We start from the raw sequence: 6,933 nt of genomic DNA, 5'->3' as shown, positions 1-6,933 counted from the left end.
CAATGGCAAGCGGCCCGCTCCTAATCACTCCTTCCTCTCTCTTGCTTGGCAAAAAGCCACAACTTAAGTACTTGGCGTTCGCAAGACAAATTTGCATAAATAAGTTAAAGCTTTTAATTCTGGCCGGAAGTAGAAAATAAGAAGTGATAGTAAAGATTTAAAATAAAATAAACGTTAGTAAAACTTAAGATCCTTACAAGATGACGAAAATAGTTTTTGATAAGTATCCCATAGGCAGCAACTAAAACTCATTTCAGTTTTGAGTTTAACCATGAGGATATTTCCTTATTGTTTTCTACCTGATAAAGAACGAAACACTGCTTTCACAACTGTAAGTATAGCTTAAAGTAGCGAGTGTTCTTACCGCTTGTGTACGTTTCACACCTATTAAGAACTTAATAGTAACCACGTATTGACCATAGATCAGAATCTATAGGGCATAAACCACGCTGTGGAGTGTGATCTATTTATAACTTTGTAAAAATAAATTACCTATACGGATTTAGCATACTAACTAATTATGTGCTGAATTTACTACGAATTGGTATGCCATAATAAGAATAAATCCGTAGAATTTTAACAACAAACAACTACATCCAGATAATTTTTTCTATCAATAAAATTATACCTTATAAGGTATTTCTCCCGCCTTTCTAGCGTGCCTTTGTGGTGCAATGGTTCTGCACGCTGGACCGGTATCCACAGGTCCGTGGTTCGATTCCCGGCGAAGGCAGTTGCTAATTTTTCATCTCTCTTGCTTCCAAAAAATCCGAATGTCTCTACAGTGGCTCCCGAACTAAAAGGGGGTTCGGATGATGATTCTCCGTACCCAGACTTGGCGGTTGGGTCCCCTAAAAACGAAGGTATTTCTCTCGCCTTCCTAGCTTGCCTTCGTGGTGTAGTGGTTCTGCACGCTGGGCTGGTATCCAGAGGTCCGTAGTTCGATTCCCGGCAAAGGCTGCATTGCTAATTTTTCATCTCTCTTGCTTCCAAAAATTCCTAATGTCTCTACAACCTTCAACCAGTTTATTAGCAGATATATAGAGTAAAAAACAAGGTTAAATCCTTTACAGTACAAGCCTAAATTCTTTACAATTTAAGCCTTAAACTTAAATCGTTTCCAACTTAAATCCTTTAACTTTATACGGATTTAGCATAATAACTGACATGTGCTGACTCTAGTACTAATTGGTATGCCATAATAAGACTGAATCCGTAAAATTTTAACAACAATGTGTAGAGTCATTAGGTTAATTGGAAGCAGAAAAGATGAAAAATATGCAACCGCCTTCCCCGGGAATCGAATCACGGACCTCTGGAATACCAGCCCAGCTTGCTACCGTTACAATACGAAGGCACGCTAGGGAAGTGGGAGAAGTACCTTATATACTCCCCTTTCTAAAGGGCGACTAAGGTTTTAGAGGACATAGTCACTAAATCCTGGGTGCGGAGAATCATCATGCACAACCCTTTTAGTTCGGGTGCCACTTTTAGAGTCATTAGGTTAATTGGAAGCAGAGCAGATGAAAAAATATGCAACCGCCTTCGCCGGGAATCGAACCACGGACCTCTGGAATTCCGGCCCAGCGTGCTACCGTTACACCACGAAGGCACGCTAGGGAAGTGGGAGAAGTACCTTATAAATGAAATAACTACATCCAGATATTCTTTTTTTACCAATAAACTTATAGCTTCAATCAGTTTATCAGCAAATATGTACAGGAAAGTACAAGCATAAATGCTTTCCAGTACAAGCTTAAATTCTTTAAAAATTAAATGCTGAAGCTTAAGGCTTTTGCAGGACAAAATTTTTTTGGCTTTAGCATAATAACTATTCATGTGCTGACTTTACAATAAACTAGTATGCCATAGTAAGACTAAATCCGTAGAATTTTAGCAACAATTAAGCGCTACGTCCAGCTATTCCTTTTCTATCAGTCAACTGACAGTTTTAATCAGTTTATCAGCAAATATGTATACAAAAGTACAAGCTAAAATCCTTTACAGTATAAGCTTAAATCTTTTACAAGCTTAAGTCCTTTGCAGATTTTTATGGTGTGGTGTGGTGTATTTAATTATGGTAAAGCACACTAGGGCTATCTGCCTAAGGGGAGGGATGCCTTCGTGGAGGACTTTCTAAGGGAAACTGGCTCGTATACACGTTACACATGGGGAAAACCACGAAAACACCCATGCAGCCAGCTCGATCGCGGGATTCGAACCTCTGACCGAACTACCAGTGTTTAGCGACTTTACCGCTCGGCCGCAGGTGGGCCCAAAACGTTTTATGGATTTAGTTGGTTAAATATAAAACTATTCATTTGCTGACTTTACTACGAATTGGTAAGCCATAATAAGATTGAATCCGTAGAATTTTAATATTTAACCAACTGCATCCAGATATTCGGTTTTCTATCAATAAACATGTAGCTTAAATCTGTTTATCAGCAAAAATACAAGCTTAAATCTTGGAATTAATAAAAACTGGAAAATTATCACTTGTCAGTGATAATAAACACATATATAGGCATGTCTCTTTAGATAAAGTAACATGATAGAAATTGTTTACAGTTTTAAATTCTTTATTTTTCCTATTTTTTTATAAACGTAAACAAGAATGTATAAGATTTTCGAAATCGTTTAAGAGTGAGTTATATTTTGAGCTGAAAACCATAATCTAAGTCGTTTGAAAATCTAAGTTATTTTATGTTCCATAAAGAAAAATTTTTTTAAGTATCGTATTTTGTGCTGAAAAGACAACAAATAATTCTATTAACTATTTCGCAAAAATATCAAATAACAGCACTTAAAAGCTGAAAAAACGGAATTCCTATCGCCAGTCACTCTCACTTTAAAATAACTGCTTACCGAAAATAAAACATATCGGATTGAGCCTGCTGTGATTCTATGTAATCTCAGGTATAGGAACTTTCAAATATTAATCTTTATGACTGGTTATTTTTAAGTTTCTTCTTGCTTACAAAAGGCCAGATAAAAAACTGCAATACAGTTTTGCTACATAGTACATACTAATGATTATCATTACAAACTGGATAATGTTTTGAGTTCAATACAAATTAAATCTGTAATCCTTTTAATTCTGATTGCTTACGAATAAATGCTTCTTGTGTACAGATTCTGAGTTTAAATATGTGTAAAAAATTACATTTACTACCCAGACTTATTTCATGTTTTTCCTACCACTGAACGGTATGATATCGTAGTACACTCATGTCCATAAATTAAGGATAATGCAAAATTAGGCAAAGAAAGAGTTAGAAGCAAAACAAATTTGACTTATTTGTAAAGCTTATTTATTAAACGAAAGGTAAAAAGCAAAAAAAGATGCTATATGTTTGATATTATTAAAAAAATTAGCGATTTTTTCTCCCTGGAGCAAATTAGAAAAAAAAATCCTATTTACAAAAAATCAATATTACATGGCTGGTATGATTGTAAATACATTGTATGTCTCCCAGACGATGCAATACGGTCCGTACAACGCCTAGGCATGCTGAGTATCAAATTATGGATCTGATCTCGGAGGATATTACACCACTCAAAAAGCAATGCCCTCCAAAGTCCCGGTAGACATGTAGGAGGAGGTTGACGGGCTGCAACTCGTCGGCCAAGCATGTCCCACACGTGCTTTACTGGATTCAAGTCCGGTGAGAATGCTGGCCAGTCCATACGGGTGATACCCTCCGATTGAAGGCATTCGCTTACGATGTTTGCACGGTTAGGACGGGCGTTGTCATCCATAAACACAAATTGTGCGCCCATGGCGCCCCGAAAGAAACGTACATGTTAATCCAGAATGACGTCCCGATAGGTTTGGCTTGACATGGTTCCAATTTGAACATGCAGGTCAGTTCTGGAACCCAGAATAATTCCACCCCAAACGAGCACTCCTCTACCCCCGTAAGGGTGTCGTTCCATGATGTTTTCTTTGTGGTAACGGGTACCTGGAGCTCTCCATATGAAAGTCCGGCGAGAATCAGACTGCAAACTAAACCTGGACTCGTCGGAAAACATCACACAAGCCCACTGTTGCGGTGTCCACAATGCATGCTCTCTACTCTACGCTAACCGCAGGCGACAGTGAGTTGCAGTAAGCGGAACGCATCTGACAGGTCTACGAGCATATAGACCAATCTGCCCTAAGCATCTGTACACTGTCTGCCTTGAAATTGTCGTACCAGTGGCTGAAGAGAGCTGACGAGACAGGTCTGAGACTGTGCTCCGCCCGTTTCTTTTGGCAGTAACTGCCAAATACCGGTCCTCATTCGGCGTTGCAAGTCTGGGGCGACCTGTGCTGTAACGTCTACTCACATTACCATCATCTTGGAATCGTTGCCAAAGCCTGGAGATGACACTCTGGGAAATTCCAAGTTCGTCCGATACTTCGAGTTGGGTGCGCCCACGTTCCTGACAGCCGATAATTCTACCATGTAAAAAATCATCCAAATGCGTCCTTTGTGTCATAACTATTCGGTTATTGCACTGAAATGCTTATAAAGCGCCTGCGAACAATTTTACTTCTTTGCCTGTATTCCTTATATATCACTCTCTTACACTCCCATCATTGTGACGTACCATCGGTGTCACCTGGTTACTTCCTGAAATTTGCATATGATTCTTGAAGATGTGTGTAGTGATTTTACAGGTGATATATTTATTTTAGAGTTCGATTTCCGCGTAACTCCGAATTATCCTTAATTTATGGACATGAGTTTATTTCGACTACTGTAAACATGTCTTTGTAACTCTCCTGTGTAATACTGGCGTTAATACTGTGTAACATTGTGTTCTGATTCTTCATCAAGTGTTATCGTCAATTACTCCAATCCACTAACTAAAAGAAGGATTCCCTGATAGTTGATTTTTGTTAGCATAAATACAATATCTGCTGTATTAGAAAAAACTATGTTTGTTCCAGAGTAATGAAGTTTTTTTTTTTTTTTTTTTTTGAAGCATATGACGTGAAAATGTGGAATGCCGTCTCCGAGATTAAAGCATCGGACCTCCTTATTGTTAGTTTAGTTTAGTGACGGAGGACGTGGGCACCACCCCTTTACCATTATGGTTAATTGGTTTAGCGCCACGTCCACCCTTATCTAAAGCTGACTCATGTTAGAGCCACACGAGATCCACTCATAGGGCACATTGATTAGTGTTACAAAACATAGATATTAAAAATGGTTACATCTGTGTGAACACAGTACTTATGAACAAAACTTTAGCAAGTGACACATAAGATTACAATTCGATACCCTAGCAAGTAATTTTAGCAAGTTACATATAAAGTTTACAATTCAATACATAAAGAAGATATATCATACATAATGATTATATTATACTGTGGTGATTGATAAGTGACGACATTGTCAACATGAATTTACTAATGCAAAATTCAACATTTAAACTCAGTATACAAAAACACAAGAACATACAAATGCTTATATTTCATACATTGCCAGCTTAAAAAATTTATAGTGGAGAAGTATAAAAATACTTAGATCTCACATAAGTCTCTTATATTCTGAATGTCATTGTTAACTTTTATATTACAGCTTACTACTAAAGACACAGTTATTATATTAAAATTGGATATTAATACAGTTAAATGAATAATTGCACTTAGACTATAAATACACTATAAAAACATTAATTCTTTACAATTTCTAAAATGCAATGATTCAAAATAATGATTATATGTGAATATTAGAACAACGATTCACTATAAATATACAATGATTCAATACTATTACTTAAATTAATGATAATACTATTCATATTATTATTCATATATGCCATGTTGACATCAAAATAATATTTTTTTTCATACAGGTGCTTATTACTGAAATGATGTTACTAATGTCTAAAATGCAATGATTCAAAACAATGATTATATGCGAATATTAGAACAACGATTCACTATAAATATACAATGATTCAATACTATTACTTAAATTAATGATAATACTATTCATATATTGTATTATTCATATATGCCATGTTGACATCAAAATAATATTTTTTTTCATACAGGTGCTTATTACTGAAATTATGTTACTAATTTCTAAAATGCAATGATTCAAAACAATGATTATATGCGAATATTAGAACAATGATTCACTATAAATATACAATGATTCAATACTATTACTTAAATTAATGATAATACTATTCATATTATTATTCATATATGCCATGTTGACATCAAAATAATATTTTTTTTCATACAGGTGCTTATTACTGAAATGATGTTACATATTACTAGCAAGCAATTCAAAAATAAGATATGTACAGTACAATTTTACTTGCACATTGGAAATACTATACAAATAAATAATTCAATACAATGATTCCGTACGATTACTCATGAATAATTCAATATTATGATTCTATACGATTATTCAAATGCAATGATTCAATACAACAATTCTATGCGCTTATTAGAACAAAAATCTATATAATTATTCAAAATTTCAATATTATTGCTCAAATTAATAAAAATACCATTTATATTATAAACCTCACTACCCAAGTGACACAAACATTTAAATTACACCATTAATTAATCATTACAGCAATGATATTACATGTTACTTGAAAGCAGTTAATTATAAATTATGTACTGTACAGTTTTACCTTGCACACTGAATATTATAAATAATGTAATGATGGACTACCTTACATTCTCTACCACTTAAAGGGCGACTGGGTAGATGGGCACTGAATCGACAAATGCTGTTAGTATCAAAATTATCATCCACTACCTTTTAGGTCGGGCACTACTTGTAGAATCATTTAGAATTTGTTTTAATCGGGAAAAGGGAAGAATTAACAACACTCTTGCTACTCAATCCTGCTTTCCAATTACACTACGAAGGCACGCGATAAGGAGGGAGAATATACCTTGCATTTCTA

The 6,933-nt window shown here is 35.3% G+C and overlaps 1 non-coding gene across 1 annotated transcript; it reads right to left on the bottom strand.

The window, feature by feature from the left end:
• Nucleotides 1-1,540: 1,540 nt before the first annotated feature.
• Nucleotides 1,541-1,612, bottom strand: TRNAS-GGA (transfer RNA serine (anticodon GGA)). Its single transcript has one exon. It is a non-coding gene; the product is annotated as a tRNA-Ser (tRNA).
• Between the last annotated feature and the right edge of the window lie 5,321 nt (nucleotides 1,613-6,933).

The sequence above is a fragment of the Stegodyphus dumicola genome, chromosome 5 (assembly GCF_044657685.1).
Source record: "Stegodyphus dumicola isolate Sdum_Otavi_A_Nest chromosome 5, ASM4465768v1".
Classification (NCBI taxonomy): domain Eukaryota; kingdom Metazoa; phylum Arthropoda; class Arachnida; order Araneae; family Eresidae; genus Stegodyphus; species Stegodyphus dumicola.
The sequence above is the reverse complement of the archived record's forward strand: the minus strand, read 5'-3'. Positions and strand labels throughout refer to the sequence as shown.